This window comes from Acinonyx jubatus, chromosome A2 (genome assembly GCF_027475565.1).
Source record: "Acinonyx jubatus isolate Ajub_Pintada_27869175 chromosome A2, VMU_Ajub_asm_v1.0, whole genome shotgun sequence".
NCBI lineage: Eukaryota > Metazoa > Chordata > Mammalia > Carnivora > Felidae > Acinonyx > Acinonyx jubatus.
Genome location: NC_069383.1, coordinates 48121530 through 48137402, shown reverse-complemented (window position 1 = coordinate 48137402; position 15873 = coordinate 48121530). Strand labels below are relative to the sequence as shown.

Below are 15873 nucleotides of genomic sequence, written 5' to 3'. Positions count from 1 at the left end.
AAGTCTGTGCCCCGGCAGAAGTTCAACTTACTGTAGGTCATGGAATTTGAGGGTTCTTTTTTTAATACTTGAAACCTTGAATGTAAATTGGAGAATACCAAGTCTCTATATCTTTAGCAATAATGTTAATAATGACTTCTATTTCGTGTTTTAAGATCTGCAGAACATTTTCACACCTTCCACATAGACCAGCACGCTAGTCTCTCAAGGGAGCCACAGCTCTCAACTGGAATTAACAATAAGGTGTTTTCAAATTTGTTTTCTCTTTGAGTAACAGAATGAAGCGTTAAGAGCAAAGACCTGACAATCAGACTGCTGAGAATGAAATCCTAGCTGCATGACCTGGTTGCTTGACCTTTTTGTTCTGCATTTACTCATCTATAAAATGGGGATAATGGTAGGGCCTCTCCTAGAGATTGAGGGTTAAATGAGATGATACAGGGAAATTATTTGGCATAGTACTTGGCATGTAGTATTCCTTCTCTTTATATATATTTCTTTCCCTTTTCCCTGCTTCAAAGGGTACTTCTTTTTATTTTATTGGTTTAATTCATGATGGCTAAAACATACTTGTGCAAAGTCCATAGTCTCGTAGAGAGCTGAAGCTAAGAGAGATGAAGTGCCTCGCCGATTAGGTACCTCACCTTTGATCACTCAGCAAAGTGGTGGTGAGCTCAGTTGTAGAATTTAACTCCCAGTTTTGATTAATGCACTAAATTACTGTGTTCTTTATAGATACTGGACTAGAGAAACCCCATGGGAGTTATACAGCTATTGCTTTGAATTCGCCAATTAATTGAAACACGTAAAAATAAAGATGACTTTTAGAAATGCTTTTAAATAGTTAAAATTATTTTACAGTTCAGTGCAGCATATTTTCAACTTTCAAACACATGGTATTGTTTTATGGTTTGCTAGTTCCCCAAACATATGAATATGAAAACATTTTATAACATTCAAATATCAGAGCCGAAGTTACACAAAGGACCAAAGCTCACCAACAAATATATGTTAAATTCCATGGCCTAAAATAGACTTTTGCTGTGTCTGTACAAATTACTTCAGATTATCCAAATGTTTGGAATACGTCTAGCCACGAGACCCAGCTATGTCCCTTAAAATGACATGAGTCGTGGCATGCCAATTTGGGGCATTTAATTTTTTCCAAAACACCTAGAATCATTATTGGTTTGCGTGAGAGCATCCCTCATGCTCTGCAAATGGGTTTGGAAGAAATGCTAGTGAGGCAGAGGAAGAGTCCCTCAGTCCCGTGAATGGCGGTAGTTGAGTCTCTGGGACACGGATAAGAAGGCTCTTTGCCAACGTGCCCTTTGGAACAACCATAGCCGTGATAACAGAGTGTGAAGACCTGATTATTTTCCAATCTGGTGAATGAGTCCAGCTGTTCCGCAGGCCAGTATGGGGTATGTGAGAACATGGGATCACAGCAAAAGCGCGTTTATCTCACTCCATCATTGCAGCGAACTTTATCTCCTGGGAATGTTCTCAAAGAGCAAGTCTGGACAGAGTCATGGCTTAATGACCAGGGGCTCTACAAGAGGGTTGTTCCTGAGTTCCAGTTACGCAAAGACAGGGCCTGCATTTGTAAGGAAAGATAAGCTAAAGAGCCGTGCGTGTTCCTCAGACAAAGATAATTTGTCACATCGCCACCATTAATCTCTTAGTTCCCGGCTCACTTGGTTCCAAGAGATCTGTTTTATAGATTTATTACATATAAAGCAATGTCTTTACCAGTCCACTGAGCGATCAGCTCATTTGTTCCGCTTTTCATTCAAAAATCCTTATTGAGCACCTCTAATATGCCAATATTATACTAGGTTTTGGGGGATCAAACTGCAAATAAGACAGAACTCAAGCCTTTAGGAACTTACGAGTATGTTGTGATAAATATTATGATGAAGGCAAGTACAAAGCTTGTGCCTCATTTGCCTTCGTGGCAGTGGTGGTGAGGCTTCTGGGGATGCCCTCCAGGAAGACCCCTCGGATGAATTTTGCTCCTGCATTCTCCAATAAAGTGGCCACTGCCCACATGTGACCATTTAAATGTTAAGCTCATGAAAATAAAATAAAATTTAAAATGCAGTTCTGAGTTGCGATAACCACATTTTGAGTGTTCAATAGCCACACGTAGCCTGTGGCTACCATATTGTACTACAGAGATAAGGAACATTTCTGTCATCACAGAAATTTCTATTCAACAGCAGTGGTCTAAGCTGATTGGCTGGATGGGAGAGGGAGGGTTTTCCAGGAAGAATAAATGGGGTGAGTCCAAGCCTGGAGACGCTGAGGAAGAAATGACATTTAAAAAAAGTAGCTATTAAAAAAAATTATTATAAAAATTTTAGATGTGCGTATGTATTGATTCAAGAAGCATTTATTATGTTACAGCTATGGATTTTGCAAAGATGCATAAGACAAAGTGTCAGCCTCTGAATAACTTACATACATATGGGTGAGGTAGGAACCATAAAAAATGACCATGGGGCGCCTGGGTGGCTCAGTCGGTTAAGCGTCCGACTTCGGCTCAGGTCATGATCTTGCGGTTCGTGAGTTCAAGCCCCGCATCAGGCTCTGTGCTGATGGCTCAGAGCCTGGAGCCTGTTTCAGATTCTGTGTCTCCCTCTCTCTCTCTGACCCTCCCCCGTTCATGCTCTGTCTCTCTCTGTCTCAAAAATAAATAAACGTTAAAAAAAATTTTAAAAAAAAATGACCAAAAACCTATATCTTGAGTTCAGAAGAGACTGATTACTGGGTGTTAGGAAGGAGAATTGGAAGATCGGGCCAGTCTTCAAATCTTCATGAAGTTGTTGCTTTTGATCTGGGTCTTGAAGAGGTCTGTGAGGATTCAGACAGGGAGGTGGAGTTAAATTCCTACCTTGGATCAAGAAACATTCAAATTTCGCACAGTTATTCCGGTGTTAGGGTTCAGCAAGCAACTGAGAAGCTGAGGGCTCTCCCCACTGGCATATTCATTAATGTCTTTCTACTAAGACTGCCATTTATACAATGGGGAGCTTATTCGGCTGTGCCAACTTACACGGAATAGTCTCCCTTCTAAATGGTGTTAGCATGGATTAGTTTAGGGAAGCTTGAGCCAGATCTTGTTTGCATTAGGTGGCTGAAAAAAGGATGGGGGTGTGTGGGGGGGTGGGTATTAAGGATTATGCAAATCACTGGCAATATGTAGCCTGTAAACTGGAGACTTCTGTAAAAGCAGCTTTTATATGCCAGTAGGTGAGGGAACTTGGAAGCAGTTGTGAGGCATATTATGGGGCAGATGGCTTAGGCAGATCCAATGAAAATATCAGTAAATGCTTATGTACATATATAAATTCTAGTCTCTGAATTGTACAATCGGATCTCATGAAACTCCTCCCTGGCTATTTGTTCCCTGAAGTTACAATGACCACTTCCTTTCTGTGTTTGGTATTCTTCCTCCGCTGTAAGAACATATGAAGTGCAGCTGAGGTCTTCCTTATCACAAAACCCACTTGTCCTTCCATTTCTAGGATTCTGATGTACTTTGTTGTTTGGGAAACGCCAGTCATAGGACCGTACACGAAGGAAAACTTCCAGCCATCCAGAAAGAGAAGGATTCGAGAGGGTGACAGAGAACGGTCTCCTTAACAAAAACTATTCTGATGTGTGCTAAGATTCAGGTTGAGATCAGGTCTTTAGAAACTGTGTATGAAATAAAGTGAAAAACAGTTTTGCAGATCCCTATTTAAAATCTCCTTTAAAACAGGATAATACAAGCTCTCTCCTCTGTCCTTTGCCAGGAGAAAACCCTTCCAGAATGTCTAACACATTAGAAAACAAAAAGACAACTGGAAGTATGGCATGAATAGTTTGGGGGGAAAGGAAAAATTTTTTCCCCATTATCCCTTAATATGTAATTTCTGAAATTTATTTAAAAGTTGTTTGAGGGGCGCCTGGGTGGCGCAGTCGGTTAAGCGTCCGACTTCAGCCAGGTCACGATCTCGCGGTCCGTGAGTTCGAGCCCCGCGTCAGGCTCTGGGCTGATGGCTCGGAGCCTGGAGCCTGTTTCCGATTCTGTGTCTCCCTCTCTCTCTGCCCCTCCCCCGTTCATGCTCTGTCTCTCTCTGTCCCCCCAAAAAAATAAATAAACGTTGAAAAAAAAATTTTAAAGTTGTTTGATATCAACGCAGGAAAAAGAAATTCAAAATAACAATATTCTGTCTGGACTTTATACCTTGAACTTCTCAAGACCAAGAAGACATCATGAACACCTTACTTGGCTGCACAGTGGATTTTCTACACACTTGTTCAATCAACTGATTTCTATTTGACTGAAGGTTGTTGAGTCACCAAAAGTGCCGCGGGGTTGAGCAGATTTCAGTGCCGCCTTTGGAACCCCAAGGTGGATCTTCGGCAAATAATTCCACTAAAGGCAGGCCTGACTCTCACACAGGAGTGGTGTTCCCAAAGTGAGTTTAAAAGTCAGTCATTCAGAACTCAAAACACAGATTTCCTCATGAGAAATGTCAGAGATGGTTACTTTCCCAGGACTGCCCACAAAAGCCTTTTATTCTATCATGTATCTGAGACTGTCTCCATGTGTTGAGAAAAGAATGGAGTAGTATGGGACAGGACCCCCCACCCCCAACCCCATCCCGAGGGACAGCACTTGTTATTTGCCATGGAGACAGCCACCAGGACTTCAGGGAGAAAGAAAGGGAACACGTTTATCTCCCTGAGGGGAGCCTATCTCTGAAATTATCCCTGGTACAGCCTTTTGCAGAGTGAACCTTTATCACTCACATTGTATTACTTTTTTTAAATGACAGCTCAATACTTCTGGAATTAGGTGTGTTTTGAACTCTCTCTTCTTTTATTATTGTGAGCTCCATGATGACTGTTCCACACATTGCTAGATTCAGAAACCAGGGGAGTGATGACCATATGACCATGGAAATCGATGTCCCTGGGATTCGTCATTAGCAAAGGCACGCAATCTCCTACCGACTTATTGACATTTTCCTAGCTCTTAAAAATAGCCGCAGTGTGCCATTCTCACATGTGATTGATACATTGTGACTTTTTGATGTCTGAGCAATTGATTGGTTGATTCTTTTTAGCATCAAAACCAAAGACAAGAGTGATGGAGATGACCTAGAGAAAGGTGAAATCTCTCCCCTCTGAGGGTTGAGCTAATTGAAGCAATTCTATATGCTTGCTTCATCTTAGAGGATAAGCCTTTCAAGTCCTCTTCATCACTAATGACGCCAACATTTTCTAATATTTTTTGCCCACCTAGAAAGTATATCCGTGATACTTTAAAATGTAAGTTATTACCCCTGCAACCTTAATTCACCGCTAATGATATACTCGGGACATTTTCAGCCAGTATCACAGACTGTTTCTTTTTCTTCTTTTGCTTTCACTCTAGGAGAGTTGAGTCTTGGATGGCGAAGTAGACCCTAGTGTACTGTGGCTACTTGTCCATAGCAATCAAAGATATTTTTGAAGAAAGAAAAAGACAGAGAAGTGGACCTTAGAACACTTAGGAAACTGATTCGTTTCTGTATTGGTTTGTTAGAGTTGCCCCAACAAAGCACCACAGACTGGGTGGCTTAAACAGCAGAAATTTACGGTCTCACAGTTCTGGCGACTAGAAGTTCAAGATCAAGGTGTCAGAGGAATCTGTTGGTTCCTCTGGGCTGGGGGACGGCCTTATACCAGGTCACTCACCTTGGCTCATATAAATGGCCACCTTGTGTGTCTTCACAGGATCTTCCTCTGTATGTCTGTGTCCTGATCTCCTCTTCTTATAAGGACACCAGTCATATTGGATTAGAGCTCACCCATATGACTTCATTTTACCTTAATTACCTCTTTAAAGGTCCCATCTCCAAATCTGGCTATATGCAGAAGTACTCTGGGTTAGAACTTCAACATATGAATTGAGGAGCAAGGGAAGGACACACGAATTCAGCCCATAACAGTCTCCAAAAGTAATCCGAAGGCTACCTAAATCTTAAAATCTTAAGCAGAACGCTGACCAACACTCCATGATTCTCCTTTGCAAAATCAGATCTCTAATTCCAGGGAAGTTCTGTGGGAATAGTAAAGCCTGACAGTGCTGTGTTGGCCTCTACAATAAAGAGCTCTTCCTTGATAAGCATAGCTTGCAGATGGACCCATTTCTGAAGCTTAAAAGCAGAGCTAGGAAAAAGAGGCAAGAGAGGTGCCCAGGGTACAATTTAAGAAGGCACTCACTCTCGGTGCCGTGCAGTGACTTTGCACCGAAGCATTTGCAGGAGTTTGAGAGCGAGTATCCCCTTAAACTTTTGCCCTGGCATCTCTCTGGGCTCATCCTAGTCCCAGCACTTCCTGAGAGGAAGGCGAAAGCTGTCCGTGTGTCATTCACACAGCTCTTTCAACCATGTTCCGGCAAACACGTAGTATTTTAGTAGTATTAACTAGTATTTCAGAAGTAGACGGAAAGTGTAATGGTTAACAGGGGTGGAGGGAGGAAATATGGGTCCTGAGTCCTTCCCTCGTGGCTAGCAACAGCCACTGAACCAGGAATAGGTTTTGGAGTTCCTGTGCTTTATCTCTACATTCCTAACTCAACGGGTTACTCGCTCTTCATTGGCCATATTCTCAGCCATGTGCTTGATGGTCTAGGGAAAAGCATGGAATTTGGCAAGTGGGTCAGTGCCCCTCCGTATGAGTCTGTGCTCAGGCTCAGAATATGCTGAGGTCGACCTGCTTGGATCAGTGCTGTGATCCTCCCTGAAGAGGCCAGCTGTACTCTGAGAGCTGAGAAGGAGCACACGCATGCCTACCTCTGCCTGTGGCTGTTGCCTCTGCTGTGAACTTGAGAAACCTGTTTCTGCGGCGGCAGAGCAGAGCCCCGAGGCCCAGGGTAGATGTGTGCACACTGCTGGAGCACGCTGCTGCCGTGGCATTGGCTTGGAGCTGTCTAGACAGGAGAGAGATTTCCTTCTCCCCCCTACCCCGCTCCCCCCCTCCACCGCAGCCATTGATCTGACCACTGAAGCAGTGCTGATGTTTTTCTTCAGAAGTGGCATGATTAGCGGGGCAGTGAATGCTGCTGTTTTCTAAGAGGCCAGGGAGGACAGCTCAGCCCAGTGCTTTCAGGATTAACATTTTCCTGTTTCAGGACACCTTGGCTCTCCGCTTTTGCCCAAGAACGCATACTTCTTCTGAGAGCCTGCATAAGTGCTCCTACGAAGTCCAGCCCCTTGCCAGCTCAGTGCCTTAGTGTGAGTCTGTCCAGCCTTCCTAATATTTCCTATTCCAAGGGGAAAATGAAAGCTATCTCTGCCCTTCCTTCCGACTATCAAAAATGTTGCTGTAGAGGGGCGCCTGGGTGACTCAGTCGGTTGAGCGTCGCACTTCGGCTCAGGTTAGGATCTCAAGGTTCGTGAGTTCGGGCCCCGCGTCGGGCTCTGGGCCGACAGCTCGGAGCCTGGAGCCTGCTTCCGATTCTGGGTCTCTCCCTCTCTCTCTGCCCCTCCCCCCACTTGCGCTCTGTCTCTCTCTGCCTCTCAAACACAAAGAAAAATCATTTAAAAAAAAATGTTGCTGTAGAATGTCCTTTGGAAGTTGGTCTCTGAGGAGCTTCAAAGCTAATTTCACAACAGCCCCCCCCCCGTTTTTTTAGTGTTATGGGTAACTTTCACCAGTAATATTAGCAAAGATAAATTCGCTAGTGACTTGAGGGAAAAGAAATTTCTCTTAGAAGGAAAGTCTGCCCATAATTTTCTCCTTCTGTCACGCCACAGAGGGCAACAAGGAAACTTATGTTCAGTGTGGCATCCGTCTGGAGCGGCCCATTTTAACACCACGAAGGCTACTTGAGCTGTGTCGTGTGGCAAAATTATATAATCTGAGACGTTGCTGTTCAAAGTGGGAGCCCTCAACCTGCAGCCTGAGTGTCACCTGGGAGCTTGTTGGAGATGCAGGATCTTTGGCCCCACATCAGACTTACTAAATGCAAACCTCCATTTTCATAAAATCCTCAGGTGGGTCGGAGGCACATTAAGTTGTGAGGAGCCCCTGATATATAGGAAACACTGAACCTGAGGAGATTCTGGCCCAAGGCAGGAATGTTTGAATGACCCACTCTACTACCCAAAAGCTGCAAAGGAACATTAGCAGTTGTGTCCCAGAAGATGGTTTTTTCCTGTCTGGTCCTTTTGTGATTGTCCCTTGGCTTATCCAATCTTTTTAAGACTCCTTTCAGTTTCTAATAAAGCTTAATTGATGAGCTCTGTTTGTGAAAAGCCCAGGCCCTAGTAAGTACCCACTCCCCCTGGGTACACAACTAAATAGTTTATGAGGTAATTCGTATTTTAATGTCTTTACTAATGAGCTCTTTCAGTAATGAAATCTCCTGAGAAATTGTTAGTGGTTCACAGACATTTCTTAGGATTCGAGGGCAAGGAAGCTGATAAAGCCGGAAGGTTTAGGCTCCACTGTAGAATATAGTTCCAGTTCAAAAGAACTCCGATTCTTCCTCAAAAAAAAAAAAAAAAAAAAAAAAAAAAAAATCACAGGTTTTTCTTTTAATACCTTATTTGCTAAGCTTCTATCTTCATCATTTTTCATGTTAGAAATAAGAATTTCTTTTCCTGCGGCAGTTCTGGAACTCCTTACTTGTGCTGTAGGTAGGTAATATGAGGGCTGCTGATGTGTATAATCTTATATGAACAAGAAGGTCAGATGGAGAGGAAGAGAAAAAGGGACACACACACACACACACACACACACAGGCAAGCGCACACAGCAACACCCGGTCTGAGATTCAATGGCCTTTCATCACCTGTATTTTAAATTTATCAGCAGCATCATTTCTATAACAGATGATGACTTCATCAATCACTCCTCATTAAAAGTAAAGCCAAAATGAACCCCGTAATGAGAAGGAAGCATTTAGAGATGCAAAGTAACTGGCCAGCAAAACCGTTATCCACAGCATGGCAGAATTCTGTCCTAAGGGAGTTACACCCAATTCCCTTTAAGTGAGGGAACGACGCAATGTCATATGGGATGGCTGGCAGCTGTCTAGAATCTGTAATGGTGGAGGGACTCACCTTTCTGCTTCCAGAGCTGAGCAGAGAGAAGACACTCACACATTCTTGAACCCTAACTTGAAGCCAGACACCTAGGCAAGGACCACGAGGCTTTTTTTGTTTCCAGTTTCTCCCTCTGAGGAAGGTTCAAGACATTGTGCTGGGCAGCTGACACATTGCCTGTGGCCTGTGCTCTAAATGACGGTGAGGCATGGCTTGATCCTACTTGGCATGACACAAAGATTAAAGCCTCCCAGCATGTAATGGATCATGAAAAACAGCCTTTGTTTACCAGTTTCGCCCTTTAATTTGTTAACAGCATCCCTCCCTGAAGGAACAAGCGCTCTCAACTGGATGCAGGAGGTGGATAAGATCCTGTAAGGTGTCAGGAGAGCCCCTCTAGAGTCACTGCTCACAGCGGTGGATGGTGTCTGTCTCCGTAGGGGAAAGGCCAGAAAAATATGACAGAGTCCGTGAATGTATTCCAGTTGGGCCGGTGGCCATGTGGCTGGCTTCAGATTATGTTTTGTTACCTGATTGCTTTGGATAAGCACGTTCAAAAATAATGACTTAATAGGCCATGTTTTAATAACATGTCTGTAGGTCGCTTGGAACAAGGACAGTGAGGAGCTGAAGTGTAATGTTTTGTTTTGTTTTCCTACAGGCAAGGCCTGTGGCGCTCTCATGGTAGTCTTTGCAAATCCAGACCTATACAAGCCAAATTTAGTGATAAATCTCTAGATCTGTGGGCATCTTGGATTTCTATGAATGAGGCAAGCAAAGAGATGCATAAGACTCCTTTGAAATCCAAGTTATAACTCTGCTTGTCATCGTGAGGAAGAACACTTGTGGATAGGGGAAATCTCTTTCCTCAAAACCAGAGTTGGCGATTTTGAGGGCAGAGACTGCGTCTGAGCATGACCCTTTGAAACTAGAGAGAATGTGTCCCAGCCAAGGAGGGCAAGGTGCTAGCGCTTAGTGTTGTGACACAAGAAGAATCTCGGACTTCTGGAGAAGACTCTCTAAATGCCTTGAGCAGGCTTTGGAGTCGACTTCATTCTTGAGGAGTGAGATTTTATTATCCGCGGAACAAATGAAGCTAGAACTTGGCATTGGAGCATATTGCTGAGCAAGGAAGTCTCTACTCAAACGGACTTGACTTACTACAACATGCCAGTGAGGAAGAGAAGCCTGCCCATGCCCCAGCATGCAATTAGGATTTCAGAGTGGTTCGTAGGTCTTGGCCCTCCAGACATCATGAGCTTGGGTGTCTCTGGGTGATGCTGCCTGGAAAGCAGCAACATGAAAGAGAGGAAGAAAATCTCAGTGCCATTTTTCTTCCAGGGTCGTAGCTGCTGTTGGGCAGGGGCAAAGAGAGCAACCAAAGAGCTGGTGGCTGTGATGTTTTTGAACAGTCAGTGAGCATTTAAAGGTCTTGAGAGTTCATGCTTCTACTGAAGCCTGTTGCGGCCATCCTTGAGGAAGAAGACTGGGAAGGGGATTTTGTAAGCAGAATCTAAGTCTGGTCTTATAAGCCCCGTATTCTCTGGGTGTTTCAGCATCTATGAAAACCAAGGCCTCCACACAGAGTGGTAATTTCAGTAACTTCTCCAAACAGTGATCTGGGTGAGACAAGTCAGCTCTTCCCATTTACTTATGAGTTAACTGGCATTTAAACTCAAGTCTCCAGGCCAATGATTTATTTTAATAATATGTTAGCCCCATGGCAGGCCCATGACTTCATGACTGCAGCCGTGGAGAAAGGGGCACACCGCCCTGATGGATGTCTCAGTGCTGCATGTGGCTGATTTACAAGGCACTCCTCTGATCTGACTCACTCTTGCCTCCTCTGCTTCAAGCCCTACTGGGTGGTACCCAGTTGTTAGGGGGTCCACCTGCTTAAAGGCACAGTAGGAAGAAGTGGGCTGAACACAACTAACTTGGAGGAAATTATTCTTGGACAAGAAATCATGGGATACTGTAAAGTGTGAGGCAGTTTGTGCACTGGTCAAATCTGATCGGTTTTCGCATGCTTGTTGCATGCTGTCTCTGTTAAAACAAAAGACCAGAGATGCTGGTATTAAACAGACTTTAAATTATTGTTTTGAGTTCTGTCAAATGTCATCTGTATTTTCCAGGTCTCATTACAAGTGTCCGTAATGATGGAATCAGTTGATTTTTCAAGGCAATCTTTAAGGTTCTTTTGTGTTTATTAGGTTGCTAGGGGTACCTAATACATCAGTATGAGTAGAAGTGTTTAATGCAGTTGCCAGATTTTTGTGCAAGATAAATAGTTTTACATGTCTCAGAAGTAGAATCCAATTGGCCAAGAAGTTGGCTAAAAGATGAAATTTGACATCATTCTTGGCAACTAATCGCTTTTTTTGGTAACATGCACAGTATAAAAAAGTACACTATATCTTTTCTAGGTATATTAGACCCAAAATATAACTTTTAATAATAAATCAATGTGCGGGGCGCCTGGGTGGTTCAGTCAGTTGGGCCTCCGACTTCGGCTCAGGTCACGATCTCGTGGTTTATGGGTTTGAGCCCCGCATCGGGCTCTGTGCTGACAGCTCAGAGCCTGGAGCCTGCTTCGGATTCTGTGTCTCCCTCTCTCACTGCCCCTCCCCCCTCATGCTCTGTCTCTCTCTCCTTCGAAAATAAATAAACATCAAAAAAAATTTTTTATAAATCAATGTGTGCAAATGATCAAGTATATTTCCTAACTGTTGGTCATAGCGATAGACAGCATTTCAAATGGAAATAAGCTTTTTTCCTCTCATATTTCTAAAATGAGAATATATGTCATGCATATGTGTGTTATAAAGCACAATGGTGTAACAAATACCTGTGAATCTATCCCCCAGCCCCAGAACTAGAACACCTGCCATTTCTAACAACCTGTGTGCTCTTCCATACTCAATGCTCCTTCCTACCTCACTCTGGAGATCACCACTATCCCGAAATCTGTGCTCATCATTCCTCAGCATCTAAAACATAGTTTCATCATGCATATATGAGTTTCTTAAAAACGGTATCATTTAAGTTTGCTGATTTTAAGCTTTATATGAAATGGTATCTTGTATGGAATTGTCAGGACTTGCTTTTTCACTCAGTGCAAATTCTGACAAGAAAACTCATGAATTTTATTTAAGGAAGAGGATGACTGTATGTTGATCACTTTAAATCTATACCATAGGTGTCTGCTACACAAAAAAATATAAGAAATACATTTTGAGCCTGAATCTGAGATATGTAACTCTTTCTTATTGGACTTAAGGATGCTTGTAGTTCTCATACTTATTATGTTTTAATTAGTAAATGATTAAAATACATGAATTAAATCTTATTTTGATGTTTCTGCAATGTGGTAATTAAACCCAGAGAAGATATATTTTCCATGATACACTTATACATAATTAGCATGTAATAATTATCAAATTAAATATTCATTCTAAACGTGTAATTGAGTGTCATGAGTTGAAATCTAATTTTTATGGAATGAATTTATCAGATAATGAAATTTCAGGTTTCCATCAGCTTTCAGAACTGTGCTAAGCATAGGCCTAATTATCCCTATGGAATCCTTCAACCATCCATTGGGTTGAGTGCAGATTTAAAAATGTTTAAGGGTAGAAATGGAATAGTTGATACTCTCATCAGGAATTAAATAACATATTCCTGGATGAAACGTTTTGGATTAGGTTCTCTAGGCTTCTTCCAGATATCAAGGCGATTTTGTGCCTTCTTCACTAGCCAACACAGGAAGCCATTTGGTCGCCCACAAGTCTGGGAAGTATCAGGTAGCACAAGTGGACTGAGCATGAGCCAGTGGGGACAGAGAGGAGAGGGGACACGCTTCTTCTCCGTGTATGTTTATTAACCAAGATGCTGTTCTCAGCATTCTAAGAAAGCCATGACTCCCTTTGAAGGGATTGCCATGACAATCATTTTGTCAGAAAAGAGAACAAGCATATTTGGAATTTACATGTTGGCCATGTGAAGACCCAATGGATTTTGTCTATAACATGTTGTCAGATTTCAGTAGACAGGTTAAATTAGCCATTTCAGATGGACAGTGATTTTCTGCTCAGTCATGGAGTAACTTGTGGTTTGCAAATATCTGAAAGGATCCAGTGCCTTCCAGATAGGACTTGCCTCCTTATGTGAGATTTTGGTGTCTTTTAGGTGCATCGTGTTTTTTCTTTTCATTATTAATGTCTTAATTGCTAATTTTTAAATTTTTTATTTTGAAATAATTTTAGACTTACAGCAAAGTTGAGAAAAATAGTACCAAGTTCTCACATATTCTCCAGCAAGGTTTCCCTAATGTTAACAACATATATAGCTATAGTATAGTTTTCAAAACCGGGAAATTAACATTGGTGCAATGCTATTAGCTCAAGTACAGACTTTATTCCAATTTCCCCACTTTTCACACTAATGTCTTGTTTCTATTCCAGCACCCAACCTCACGTCTTTTTTCTGTTCTAACACCAAATTCAGGATCTCACAGTGCATTTAGTTGCGATTTGTACTTGGTCTCTCTGACCTGTGACAGTTTCTCAGTCTTTTCTCAATCTTGTATGAACTTGGCATTAAAAAAATTTGTTTAATGTTTATTTATTTTTGAGAGAGAGAGAGAGAGAGAGAGAGAGAGAGAGAGAGAGAGAGAGAGATTGCGAGAGCAAGCCAGGAAGGGGCAGAGAGAGAGGGAGACACAGAATCTGGAGTAGGCTGTAGGATCTGAGCTCTCTGCACAGAGCCCAATGCAGGGCTGGAACCCATGAACCATGAGATCATGACCTGAGCCAAAGTTGGATGCTCAACTGACTGCCACCCGTGTGCCCCTGAACTTGGCATTTTTAAGAGCCAGTTATTTTATAGAATGTCCCCAGTTTGTGTTTGTCTGATGTTTTCTCATAATTATTGACATTATGCATGTTTTAGAATACCTCAGAGGTGATGTTGTACCCTTTTGGTGTATCACATCAGGGGTACATGACAATGATAAATCTTCTTACTGGTGATATTAACCTTGCTCATTCAGTTCAAGTGATACCTTTAACCAGTCTAGTTTCTCCACTCTCAAGTTACTGTTTTTCCCTTGTAATTAATTATCTCAAGAGAATATTTTGAGACTTAGGTACTCCCTCTTTTGAGAAAAATCTTCACATAGAAATCTGAACTTGTGAAATAAATACCGATATAATTTCCTGCATGAAGAAAGGATTCTTCACCTTTCCAAAGAATTCACCACAGGATTTCATTTTAAATAGCAATCTCAGCTGTAGGACATTTAAAATATGGCGTGCCTAATAAATGTTGATAGTTATACAGCTTTTTGAGGCAATGTCTGCTACAATGTGTTCTTTGAGGATAATGCATGCTCTCTTAAATAATGCATGAATATATTCTCCTCCCCATATATAATTAAAACAATAAGTAGAGTTTCTCATACTTGGTAGGTCACTGAAAGAAGAAACTAGAGTTTATCTCGCACTCTTTGTCCTTTTTTTTTTAAAGGGAAACCTTTTTTCTATTGTCAGAAATAGTTAGAGGTTAGGAAAATATATATATTTTTGGTGGGAAATATTTTAAGAGAGGCTGTTCTATCTATAACCTACTTAACACCAAAGTAGATAGGCCAAGAGGATGTCAATTATATGCCATATACATGATTCCACTCTCTGGACAACAATCTGGCAAGACGTACCGAGTCCTTTGAAGGTATTAGCCTTGAGGATGTCTGTTCCACCTGAAAGACTCAGTTCTAAGAAAATAATGGCAGACCTACTGAGAGATTTATGATCAAAGATATTCAATGCAGTGCTATTCTCAGGTGTTGGGGAGTGGTTTGGGAAATGGAAAACAAGGTAAATGCCCAATAATAAGGAAAGAGTGGAGAGGTATACAGCAATTAAAATCATGTTTTTGAAACACAAATAATGTCAGAAGAAAATGCTCAGGAGATCACAGTAATATACTATGTGGAAAAAAATAGAAATAATTATGTCTACACAATATGTCCCTCCTCTCTCTCTCTCTCTCTCTCTCTCTCTCTCTCTCTCTCTCTCTCACACACACACACACACACACACACACACACACACACACACAATTGGAAGGAGTATATCAGAAAGTTCTCTTTAGGTGTTAGAATCATGAGTGATATTTATGTTGTTCTTTATACTTACTTGTTTCCCAACTCTTCCTTTCTAGTCTTCTTCTAAGAACAACAAGAAGGAATTTTTGAGAAGTTAAAATTAGCAATAATTTCACGGGTGTCCTTTCAGGGGGTGGATTCTTTGAAACCTCTTCCCAGGTCTTCTCTTCAGCTCCGTGTAGATTATGACCTTGAAAGCAATCAATGGCATGCACTTTCTGAGTTTGTTCTCAGAAATATTTATGTGTATGCATATGCACACATACACATTCAGAGAGTCATAATGAACCGCTTGGTTAAATAAAATGAATACGATTTGAAAAATTAAATCTGTATTTCGAGAAACAGACTTGATGTCTGTATTTTTTATGGTTGACTTTATAACAGTGAATAGAAAATTCTATGGGATTTAAGGACTATGATACAAGAAAGGATGAAGGCAGGGTAACCCTACCAGGGAACAGTTTTTCAGAAAAAAAAAAAAAAAGGTGGGGAGGATATGTTTTTCCTATTGTTCTTTTCAAGGTTGGTCTTTAAAATTAAACTTATTTAAAAAAAAAAACCCTCATTCAGCCCCATCAAATTGCAGAAAGTCAAACATCTAGCTTTCATTTTTAA

General features: G+C 41.7%; 1 protein-coding gene across 10 annotated transcripts in view; it reads left to right on the top strand.

Moving 5' to 3' along the window:
• Positions 1-15873, top strand: part of CREB5 (cAMP responsive element binding protein 5) — a 484504-nt gene that overhangs the window by 400374 nt on the left and 68257 nt on the right. The window lies entirely within an intron of this gene.